Source organism: Brachycentrus maculatus, unplaced genomic scaffold (genome assembly GCF_059751285.1).
Source record: "Brachycentrus maculatus isolate JH-2025_06_01 unplaced genomic scaffold, ASM5975128v1 h1tg000483l, whole genome shotgun sequence".
Classification (NCBI taxonomy): domain Eukaryota; kingdom Metazoa; phylum Arthropoda; class Insecta; order Trichoptera; family Brachycentridae; genus Brachycentrus; species Brachycentrus maculatus.
The window spans coordinates 151,217-164,689 of NW_028281230.1; the positions used below are offsets into that span (position 1 = coordinate 151,217).

Here is a 13,473-nt window from a genome sequence, read left to right on the forward strand (position 1 = left end):
ATCATAGATACCAAATTTAATTATTTTCTACCGAAAAGTAACATTAAAAAATATTTTTTGATGTTTTGAACAAATTTACGAAAAACGGATTTCAAAGTCGTTACACTGGTCATTAAATTTGATAAAATTTGTTAATCTTAACCCACCGCGGTCAACTTTTTACGAACTTTGTTGATAGTTCCACTCACAGAACAATATCAGATAGGTACCTACCTGTTTAGTTTTTTTTTATCGACCGCCTACCTGCCCCTAATCCACCCTCTATGGAAATTATTTCTAACCAATCACGGTGCCGCTTTTGCGCGGCACGACGCGTTCGGGTATCTCCGGAGACCTTCGTCTTTCCCCGGCATCGTTCGATTTCTAGTAAGAATCCGCTCGGCTACGTTCGGAGGTTGAAATTGGTTGAAATTCCACCACGAAACCTACTCGGCTTCGTTCGCTTATCAGTTCCGAACGCGGCTTTGCGGCGTTTAGTTACGTGAGTGGGTATTTACTCTACCGGTTTTTAAATTAGGTAACCAAAAACAGCTGACAGTCGAGTCTCCTGTCAATTGATTTCGACACAAACGTGCTTTTAGCTGTGATTAGTAATTTTTCAAAACGTTTCCAGTGCACTGTCATAAAAAATAAAGGATAATTGATTTGAATCACTCCTCTTTTGTGAAGGATTTGTTTTGTTTTAACCTAACCTAAAGTGATAATATTATACGTCAAAATGCGTGTTATCGTGTAAAACAAAGATAAAATATTTGAAATCTGATTTGATTGTGTATAAATCTTGATTTGGATGGGAGTTTAATTCATCGATTCGAGAATTTATGTAATTTTTTTTTGTGTGGATAGTATCAATGTTTTTATTTTCATTTTCAAATTAAATGCAAAGTTTAATGTTTTTCTTGTGAAGTGAGTGTACTCAGGACAAATCGACCAATCCGGGATAAGAATGCAAGACAAGAAGTATTATTGGCGCACTTTTGTTCAAGGTGAGTGAGCTTCAAAAATAATATAATGATTTGAATATAATAATAATAATTAAAATCCTAATAAATATTGTCCTCAATATTATTAATATTTAAAGCATTTACTTTGTGGTCAGTCATTTTTACACTAATACACATTTTTTTAGGAAAATCTTTGTAATAAAAGTATACCATATAACCACTAACCGAGATTTTTGTCTTCCGGTTTCGAGACGTACCCGTCTCTTCGTCAGGACAATCAATATAACAGCATGCAAACAATACTACACGTCACTACCATGGCACTATTCACACAAGTATAACTACATGAAATGTTGATCAAATGTGATTTTGGTCGGATGACCCAAGGACCAACATGCACTAGGGATTGCGGAACAAACATGCACTAAGGGCCGAGGTGTGACGTGTAGTATTGTTTGCATGCAGTTGTAGTGATTGTCCTGACGAAGAGACGGGTACGTCTCGAAACCAGTTAACTACAAATCTCGATGAGTGGTTATATACTAAAATAACTAAAAAAAAATTACAAAAATATAAAAGTAAATATTGTCCTAAATGATATATGGTATATGTCATGCATTATTTATGTTTTGAAATTTTTATTATATTTAAATAAAGATAAGTTTCATGTATATGAGTATGGTATAATCTTGGAGTTGCACCGAAGACGCGCTCAGTGCGAGAAGAAACAGTTATAAAATAATGTACAAAAACCTGATTTCATTACCTCTCATGCGGCTGCTTCTCAAATGTTGGTTCGCACATAAGGAAAATGTGAAAAAGCGCCTGATGTCCATTCACTGCAATCTGTACCTCCCATATTTTAATATATTTTTTTGCAAATATATCAATATGCTTAAAATATAAATGATGAAAATTATACGCTTACTAGTACTTTAATAAACTTATTTTTATATGAGTTCTAGTGAATCATAGACACACGATTTATGATCAACTATTTTAAAATTAACTAACTAACCATTACGCTGCTTCTTCGCAGGGATAGGAAGAGAAGATATAACGTTAAACTGTCCTGAACCATGACTCCGTTATATATACATGTACTGCCAGTTTAGCTTTCGCTGATGGGCTTTTTATTTTCTTTAACTGATTTCAGTGCACCATTCACTATGTTTTTAGCATTCTCTCTCTTTTCTGTAGATTTATCAATATTTCCATCCTTAGAAACGTTACTAACTTACTAACAATCAGGCCGCTTCCCCGCAGGGGTAGGCAGAGAGAATAGAACGCCGCACCACTCTTTGCAAACATTCTTCACCTCTTTCACGTTCACGTATCTCCTCATACATGCCCGCCGATTATTTCGACTTCTAAACTGACTAGTTATAACCACTCACTTTCAAGTATTTGACAGTTCTGATCGTGCCACGTTTTTCTCGGTAATGCTCTGCTCCTTTTTCAAACTACATTCGCCTCATGTAATTTTTTTACCGTTGTCCAAACCATCTCAAACACCTTTTTTAAAATTTTATCGATAATGCTTAAAAACGTTCTTTCCAAATTTGATGAAATTATACCTACCTGTTCCAAAATTTCTCCAATTTATTACATTTTTACATCCAGATCTACCATACATTCATCTCTTTAAAAAACTATGACTTTGGATTCGTCAAAATTCACCAGAAAATCCGCTTCCTAGCACACTTTTTACACCTTTGACACCAACGCCTGCAGGTCTTACTATCGGCAAAAAGAACAGCATCGTCAGCTCAGAAAAGGCAACAGACAGTCGAATCGATCATTTTAACTCCAACATTTAAGCCGTTTACTTCTATCATGCAATTACCTATGCTAAATTTGTTCAGATGAATTTGAATTTTGAAATCATGAATGAGTTTTAAATTTTTTGAAATCGGACTTCATTAAATCAAAAACATGTTGAGCACCACTGGAACTGATGATGCGTGACCATTTATTTACTTGTCTGCATTCTGATTCTCTACTTTTAGAGGAGATCTTATTAGGCACTGCTTCGTACACGCGGTAATCATAGAAACAGTATGACCTTAAAATCGTGATCTTCTAAGACCGTGTAAGGTGGAACGATAATAGAACGAATAGGTCACAGGTAGGTACTTATTGTGGAGGTCTTTTTATTTATTTATATCGTACAATAATAATCATATTTGAAAATCTCAATATTTTTAACATTTAAAGCATTAACTTTGTATATTTTGCATATTAAAAGCTTTGTTTACTTTTATAACATTGATATTTCGACATAGATGAAGAATAATATGAAAGTTTGGGTATTTACAGGGCTTTTGACCTAGCTTTTTTGTCATAGGCCGATTGAGTGATCACTTTACACACGTGCAACATTTACTATTCTACTCATGATTGACAACCACAATTCTCAAATTTTTGTAACTTCTAGAAATATGTATGATCAATCTCATGACACAGTACATATGAGTTCACAACAATAAAGATAAATGAATTTGGACACTCGAGATATTGTACATAAAAATATCTGGCCAAATTAAAAGCTACATATTTTTTTAATCATGTTTTCAAACGTTTCCCAGGATGTAAAAATAATCTAGCTGACGAGTACATTCAAAAAAAGGTCTTAGCTAAGGAAAAAGCTTTCTCAATCATGTTAATAAATAACTCCTATGTGGAGAAAACCCAGATTTGTGAACAAGTACTTGGACACACTAGAAATGTTGTGAATAATATAAGTCATTTATTTATTGAATCCCACAAAGGCGAAACCCAAAATTACTTTACTCGAAACTGCAATGGAGATATGTCTGCTGTATCGAGAGTGAGCACCTTCTTAGCTCAAGACAGCGCAGTCGTATTGGTATAGAGATTTATAACCACATGCCAGGGCCAAAGGTATGAAGGACGAAATAAAGGGCTTTGGTACTGTAAAGCTAAAGAGGTTGTTGGTTTCGCTTCTTCGTGGAATTGGTCGAGGGAATGCTAAGGAATTCACTTGTGACGGGTGTCTAAATTTATTGTCGGGTAATATATCCAAAATTGAATACGGTTATTGGATTGAATTCTACTTCAATTTAAATAAAAAATTATAATATGTGACGCGATTCGTCTTGTGTTTAATTTAGGATATATTACCCAAAAATTCAATATGGAATTCTACCAACTGTCTGCAGTAACAATAAAAAAGTCTTAATTTATATTTATATATTTTTGTACCTTATAAAATTTGGCGTGACCAATAATTTGAAATGCCTAAAAGTGGTCATGTCAACAATCAGAATAATCGGCGGGTATATTCGAGGAGATTTTTCGACTCCGTAGTAGAATGATCAGCACTCTCGGCTACCGTTCTGGAGGTCCCGAATTCGATTCTCAAGCGGGGGTCAAATAAAAATAAGTTAATTTTTTACTCTAATATTTATCCAATATTACCCTGGACTGGTACCTGAAGCGGAGGACTGATCACCTTTCCTTTACGTGTTAACGATAAGGGTTTGATGATATGATGTACGGGGAGATGCATGAATGTGTAAGAGGCGATGATTGTTTGTAAAGACAGATTTTTGTGGCGTTATATTATCTGTGCCTACCCCTGGTATGAAGCAGCGTTTACTATCCTCGTTTAGTCAGAAGGTACTATTCATGTTTATACAGATATAAAAAAAAGGTATGAAACTACTTAAAAAAAATACAAAGTCCATAATACAACAGAAAAACTGTATTTTATTCAATCACTTAACAACAAAGTACCTACAATCACTGAACAAACATTGATTATAAGTCCCTCTCCAAGCACAAGAGCTTAGTTTCTTTTTCGGAGAGGCACAGTGTAACTAGTTAAATATATTTCATAAGTAGATATGTCTAGTTAGTAAACTAATATGTATGTAGGATAAATGTAACAAAAATAAATAAATAGAAGAAAAGAAAAGTAACACTCACCTTATCATTCATCGTTCACTTTGTGTAATACCACTTTAAAGTGGTATAATACAAAGTGAACGATGAATGAAGGTGAGTGTTATAATACCATACCACAAAGTTAACAATGGTTATCTTTGTGTAACAAATACGAAATAAAAAAGAAAAGTCTTCGCTGACTGAAGGCATGAGTAATAGATGTTGATATTAATCAAGAGCATTTTAAGCTACGGCATCAAAAAGTGTTGTTCCGTGTTACCAAGTTCAACAAGATATTATGTATTTCATACACAGCAAGGCGACAGTAGCGCCGTATGGTCGGCATAATAATAAACAGCGCAATTTTCGCGCGGTATTATCCACTTCAAATGGTTTTATTAAAACTGAGAGGGGCACAAAGTAAGGCTGGCATAGAGCCTAGCTACACCCTCAGTGGCCGAATGAAATGGTATGAACGCTCCGAGTGAAGGCTGGGCCGTTTGAGCCAAAGGACTAATAAAGCCGAAGAGATCAGCGAACAGCGTGCTATAGCTACTATCAACATACATGTAAAGAAGGGTTGCCATTCGTACATCAATGTCGGGAAAAGGCACTGTTATGTACAATGGTGTCTAGGCGTCCCGACGACCCACCGAATATCCCGATATTTGTCGAAACCATTGATTGGCGAATTAACATATATTTATATATATATATGTATATATATATATATATATATATATATATATATATATATATATATATATATATATATATATATATATATATATATATATATATATATATATATATATATATATATATATATATATATATATACATATGTATATATATATATATATATATATATATATATATATATATATATATATATATATATATATATAATGGTCAGCACGCTCGGCTACCGTTCTGGAGGTCCCGGGTTCGATTCCCAAGGGAGGGTATAAATAAATGTAAGTGATTTTTTCACTGTAATATTTATTCAATTACCATGGACTGGTACCTGAAGCGGAGGGCTGATCACCTTTCCTTCATAAGTAAAACGATCATGATAACACTGCGTTTATATGGCACAGTGCCCTATGCACCATTGGGGTGCGGATTTTTTTTTTTTAAACCCTTATCCGCACCCCAATGGTGCATAGGGCACTGCGTAATACAAACGCAGTGTTATCTTGATCGTTAACCATGAAGGAAAGGTGATCAGCCCTCCGCTTCAGGTACCAGTCCAGGGTAATATCGAATAAATAGTACAGTGAAAAAAATCACTTAAATTTATTTTACCCCCCCTGGGAATCGAACCCGGGACCTCCAGAACGGTGGCCGAGCATGCTAACCATTACACTACGGAGGCGGACAAGGGTTTTATTATTATTATTATATATATCTTACTTATAGATCCTCAAATCTGTTTGTTCCGTTATCCGTCTCTTGTGATGTGTACTGCCAGCTGCCGGGCCATCGCTTTGGAGGTCTTCTTCCAGGCGGTTTTCGTCCGTCTGGTTTTTTTTAAAGACAATTCGAGCCAATGTATTTTCTTGCATTTTATTGACACGAGCAATCCAGAATCGTCGTCTCTGTCTTCCCCATCTATCTCCCATTGCACCTGACTATATCCTCCTTACTTTACATTTTTCGAATTTCCGTATTTTTTATTTGGTCTCTTAACGTGTTTCCGGTTATACACTTCAATGTCCTCACTTCTGAAGTTCTGAGAAGAGATTTGGCTCTAGCTGTGTCTGCTTTGGTCTGTATCACATATGTGGCAATTGTTTTACAAACATAATATAATTTTGGAAAATGTGGCAACCCTATATTATACCCATAAGGCTAACAGGATACTACAGCACTGACAATGGACCATTCCAGCTCACAAAGGATAGGATCTTGTGAGAGGATTATATACAGGTGTTTATTAAATTTCATATAACCTATAATTCTCTTTTTATTCAGAATGAAGAATGGCATGAGAGTTTTAATGTGTCATTGCTTTAAAGAGAAGAGAATTCTAACAAACGAAAGTCAGTATCGTCTGTGACATTGGATGATATAAAATAGGGGATATTATAAATGATTTTTGTGTTATGATATGAGTCAGATGACTATACTCATACAAATGTGCGGTAAAACGATGTTTGATATATGTTTGATTGGTGAAATAAGGAAATGATGCAAGGCTGAGATAAGAGCATTATGGATAAAATTAAAAATGGACTCAACATCAATCATGGGTAAAATGGTGAATGTTGCATGTGTGTAAGTGATCACTTACTGAGTATTGCATATGTGTAAGTGATCCTTTGACAGTTCATAATTCTTTTGAATACCCAGACTTCAATTGTCTTCATCTCTGTTGAGATCTTTGTTGTAAAAAATGACATTATATTATACGTATCATGGTTAGAATAATGGGAATGCAGTGACTGTTTTAGGAAGAGATGCTTACTAAATAAAATAAAAACATTTACATTGAAAACCTAACCTAACTAAGAGGTATAAATGGCACAAAAAAGTACACATGCAAGACATAACAGAATTGTTTATTTTATTTTATTTGTTCGCGAATTGTACAATTCGAGTTTGACATTTAAAAAGTATATAATAAAAAATAGTTACATTAACAATAATAAACATTACATTAGCAAAAATAGTATCATTAATAAAAATAAAGCCAATTAAACAGTTTCACATTTATGTTAAAATACTGTTAAAACATTAAGAGATAAAAAAAAAATAATAAAAAAAACAGTGGGAGTTTGTATGTATGTGAGGAAGGGAGTAAAAGGGTAAGGGTATTGTATAAGAAATAGTTTTTGCAGGAAGTAGAAGGAAAGGAGATGAATTAATGAGAGTAGTTAAATGATTGTTTTTCTACGTAAGAATATTAAAAATAACAATAATTGATGAAATCGTCAAACTGATGATTCATTAAAAAATATTCCGCATATTTTACATATTAAAGATAGGCATCTTTGCTTTTCATCGGTATGCCGAACCTTCATTTTTCCACGTAATAAAATCGATAAATTCCTCTTCGGTCTTCGCCAGTAATTGACTGCAGTGTGTAAAGGTACGATGTGCACAATGTGTATTGTTTGCCATGTTACTCACTTGTATGGGGGTTTCGTACAAAAAAATGACCGTCACGAGTCCGAACAGCCTTGGGTCGCTGAACCCTGGACCAGTTTTGCGCAAAAATTTCGACTCAGAACTGTTGGTACAACATCAACGTCGGAATTCTTGCACCGTGTACCTTGTACGGTGGAAATCCACTATTCGGTCGCTTCTATATGTGTACATTTAAAAAGGCATTAAAAAAGAAACTTTATATAAATGTGGAGGTCCTCACAAAAATCCTTTCAATGCAAATCCGTTCTGTTTTCTGTATTCTATCGAAATTTTAATTAAAGTTGCGACAAAACCTGACCACTCCTGTGTTAAACTAATATGAAATCATTAAATCGTACCGAAACATAACAATTTTACAAGCTAGAATTCCTGATTATTTGAAATCATTTTAATGGAAATGTAGCGTTTTGGTGAGGACCTCCACAAATATGCCATTCGTAAATGGATAGTGGAGGTGGATAGATCTCAAATAGATTGCATCATGACGTATATGATTGCATGTCATAAACAATTTAATATATATATATATATATATATATATATATATTTTTACATACATTATTTTTAGTTGTTATCATGTTACCCGAGATAAGCATTATCGATAAAAATTAAACAAGATGTGTTGAGATGGTTTAGACATGTGAGTCGCATGAGTGAAAAAAGAATTGTAAAACAAATTTATGAGGCGAATGTTGGTAAAAGAAGCAGAGGTAGAGTGAGAAAAACTTAGCATGATCAAGTATTACAAATACACGATTCACAACCACACTACTCAAATTTTTGAAACCAATACATGTGTCTTAATCACATGATGCTTTATGTTTGAGTTCACGGGTGCTATCTATGGTTGGTTTTGAGAAAGCTTTGATTAAGCAGATTGTTCAGATGTATACATTGTATACAAGGTCCTAGCCGGATTATTTTGCACACTGAGAGACGCCTCAAAACATGATGTAAAATATTTATACTGCTTATAATTTGACCTGATTAATTAATTTACAAAATTTAAAAATAACTCCCAAATCGAGAAACCCAGATTTGTGAACAAGGATTTGAACACACCCAAAATTGATGTATGATGATTTAAAACACGAAACCTTTTTGTAGTAAAATAAGGGCAATTTATTAATCACTATGTGCCATTATTTTTTTTTATTAAAACATCTTGGGGCTAGGGGTCCGATACATTGTATCCATTTTAAAATGCTTTAGTATTCATTCTTCTTATGTACAATTATTGGCATTTTGCAATCAATACTAATAGTGAAGTATATAATCGATGCGAATAGTGTAATCGATTTATACGAATAATGAAGTTCTACGGTACATCAGATGTCTCATGAAGACAACAGGAAAAAATCTAGCCTTTCAAAAAACCGGATATTGATAAAATCGTATTTTATTCCATACAAAATAAAGATTATGAAAATATCCACTTAACGGTATTCTATAACATTCCATGTTCCATAATATTCTTGAACTAACTAATTAACCATCACGCCATATAAAAGATAGTAAACATAGATTTATGAATAAGTATTTGGACACACTCAAGATGTTGTGAATAAATAATTAGTATTAAAATGCATTTCTCATAATTCATCCAGGTATACGTATAATAATCTTTTCAATGTCCATTCAAAATTAAGTATGAATTCAAATTGGTACCTAGTGATGAAAAAATAATTGGATACGCTATTCCAAGAATGAATGCCATACTGAATCGATTCAATAGAAATATTTGTTGGGATTTGGTATTTGAAATTACTGACGTTGGACTTCAAGATCCAATTAAAAAAGAATTTTTGCAATGTTTTTAGGTCCAGATTTATTTCATGTATTAAATGTTAAATCAAATGCTGATTTTTTGAGTCTACTAAGTTGTATTTCATTGTTAAAAAATACATCAAAATCAATATTGTGACAATTGTTTCGCCTAGTTGTGCCATTTTAAAAATTATTAACATTATATGAGACATTTGTTTTAAAATGCCATAACTGGACAAAACAATCGTAACAAAATTGATTTATATGTGTTTTTTTAAACAATAAACTACAACTTATTTGACAAAAAAATCAGTGTTTGATGTAATATTTAATACATAAATTAAAATGGAGTTTTACAATATTAAATGTCAAATCGATAAATAGTTTATATTTAATGCACGCGTTGCTAAGACTCAGTCTGGTTAAATGTAAAAATAGAAAGCGCACATTTCTTAAAGGTTTCATTTCACAATACTTCGTCTTCTTCCTAGCTCCATCCTAACTTATCGTCTTTGTAGACTGTTGGGGTAAGCTCTCTTCGTCCTGAAGTTGTAGGACCTATAAACCTTAGACGATCTTGTTTCCTCTGCTCCACTTTGCTTGCCCCTGAAATCTCGTAAGGTGGTCCTTACACATTGTCAGTCTCTAGATCACCGAGAGAAGAGTCACCCTCGTTGCCAGACAGGGTAGTGCATCTTGGCGTTTATTTTTCCATGAAGCTTTGGTGTACTTGGCTTTCAAGTTTGTATCCACAAACGTTCGTCAGACGTGGAACCAGAGAGGCCCAGCTAACTCCCTAGTTAGCTGGGCCTCTCTGGTTCTACAGCCCTCTGTATCCGGTATCATTGGTCAATCGATGACCGATTATTTTCAATATTAATTAATTTTGATGTTTCATTTCACTTGATACTTGTGGGTATACAATTTTGCAGTTGTCAAGAAGTACATAGACCACCGTGAGTAATGTGTAGTATTGTGTTTGCTGTTAAGTTTAACAGATGGTGCTGCCATTTCGGTAAAAAATATGTTTTGACCTGTAACATTATGATTATTTACAATACAATATTAATTGACACGTTTTTTTTACTAAATGATACTTCTCGGCACAGTTTTATGGTTGGACACAGCCTATTTCACGGTCGTTTCGTCTCTGCAGTCTTCAATCGGCGGGAAAGATCCACTCGAAAACCAAAGAATGATTATGTATTATTATTCTTTTGGATTGACAAAAAAAAACAAAAAAAAGTTTGTTTCCAGTGGTTTTAAAAAAGGTGCGTTTAATTTTTTTATGGTGTATGGGATATGTATATAAATACGATGTAATGATATTAACAAATTACATGATTTGTGGATAATCACGCGATTCGACGTGCGAATAGTATCGTAAATGAGAATGGACTGTAGTTACAATATTACTCGCAGTAATATTGTGACTACCTAGCTCGGGAATCCATTTAACTCAGACTTGCAAATTTACCCGAGTTCTAAAAATAATGTCCACCTGTCTCGTTTTCATGTGCACTGTGTTACATACATAAATGGCTCAGAGCAAGACTAGTCATACTCACATAAATGTAGGAATAAATATAGTGCGCCAGTAAATATAGTGTATCGATTTCAATAAGAATGTCACCGATAGTCTTGTGATTTTTCATATCAATTTATTAGCCGATAATCACACAAAGTGATATTTATCCATTGGCGCGCTCGTGTTTCGGTGAAAGTGCGCTCATCTCCGCACAGTGTCACGGAAAGTTCAGTCGGAAGGTCAACATACACAGCTAACTTTCATAACCAGATGCGCTGATAGCGGCCCATCGAGAATGTTATAAAATATTTAACATTCTCACCTACATAATATAAAAGAAAGTGAATTTTAATACTGCGTTAGGAAAGAAATGACGTCGAGAACATATTTGCAATCTCAATGTAATATTTCACATTCCTTTTTAAACAAGAAAAAAGGAAAACGTCTAACTAACCATCACGCCGCTTTCCGCAGGGGTAGGCAGAGAGAATAGAACGCCACACCACTCTGTCTTTGGAAACATTCCTCGCCTCTTTCACGTTCATGCATCTCCTCATACACACCCGCCGATTGTTTCGACTCCTAACCTGAGTATTTGGCATAGGTACCTGATCGTGCCAAGTTTTTCTCGGTCTTCCTCAGCTCCAATATTCTTGCTTTCAATATAATGCAATAACAACTTTGAGCTTTTTCTGCTAAAATTATATTTGACCATTGTCCGATGATGTCAGTAACGACAAAACCCGGTCACTGGTCAATTAAAATTAAAGTAAAAAAGCTTTAATTTTATATACACATTGTAACATTTTTTTGTATTAATATAATGATAAAAACTAACGAAACAAAGTAGTTAAAAAATATTTCTTTATATTTCTGCGAAAAGGTGTTTTAACCTGTGACACATAAAAATAAAAAAAAGCTTCCATATTGCAATAACAGCGCCATCTGTTGAACTAAGCAGCATCACACCATTACTAAATACTGCTCATTGCGGATTGCGTGTGTCGAGAAACAGCTGCAAAATATTGTAATAAAATATCATTAAAAATTAAACATATCGAAAGTGTGCGCTATCTCTTTTCTTTCCTTTCCATTTAACCAGACTGAGTCACAGCAATGCATTGTCGCGTACAGTGGGTGAATAATAACAGTTAATATTAAATTATTTTAGTTAAAATTATTTCTGATCTTTATATATAAAATTTTGAACAATAAATTGCCCAAATATTTTAACGATAAAATAGTGTTAAACAAAAATTTTCATAAACATATAACTAGATGTAAGGATAGAATAAGACTGCCATTGTTGAAAAAAACCGAGTCACAGAATTGTTTAACGTATAAGGGTTTGAAAATGTATGATGTGATGCCTGAATGTATGAAGAATAAAGAGTGAAAGAATTTAAAAATAAATGTTTTGTTAACCATAAAAAGATGTAAATATAATATATATATATATATATATATATATATATATATATATATATATATATATATATATATATATATATATATATATATATATATATATATATATATATATATATATATATATATATATATATATATATATATATATATATATATATATATATATATATATATATATATATATGTATGTATGTATTTAAATATCATGTAAAATTAGTGTAAATAATAGTTTATATTAGTGTTTTATAAGCTAACTAAATAAATAAATATCTAAACATAAACTACCTAAGTATTTTAACGATAAAATAGTGTTAAACAAAAATATTCATGAACATGTAACATATATCATGTAAAATTAGTATAAATAATAGTTTATATAAGTGTTATTTAAGCTAATTAATTAAATAAATAAATAGACGCTTAAAATATTGTCGGATTAATATCAAAATAATAATATTCCTTTCCGTATTAAAAACCTTATATTTTTGTTGTTGCCATTGTTGGTAAAATCTTGATAAATCTCAGTAAATTTATCATAATAAAAGTTTTTTAAATGTCCGTAAGAGCAAAGTGCGTCGGTAATCTAATCTGCATAATTCTACCATAAATCTTCTCTTGCTCCAAGCAATTCTAAGCACCGAGCAATTCTTGTGTAAATGTCGGTAGCTACACAGCTTTAATGTTTATTCAACAACTACTTAAGTCTTTATCTTACAAATAACTTAGTTTTTGTTTTCGTGT

At 32.9% G+C, this 13,473-nt stretch overlaps 1 long non-coding RNA gene across 1 annotated transcript in view; it reads left to right on the forward strand.

The window, feature by feature from the left end:
• The first annotated feature begins 443 nt into the window (after positions 1-443).
• The window catches only part of LOC148302057 (uncharacterized), a 241,050-nt gene continuing 228,020 nt past the window's right edge, over positions 444-13,473 (forward strand). The window contains exon 1 of the long non-coding RNA XR_015838709.1: positions 444-986. This is a non-coding gene — a long non-coding RNA (uncharacterized LOC148302057). The remainder of the gene's footprint in view (positions 987-13,473) is intronic.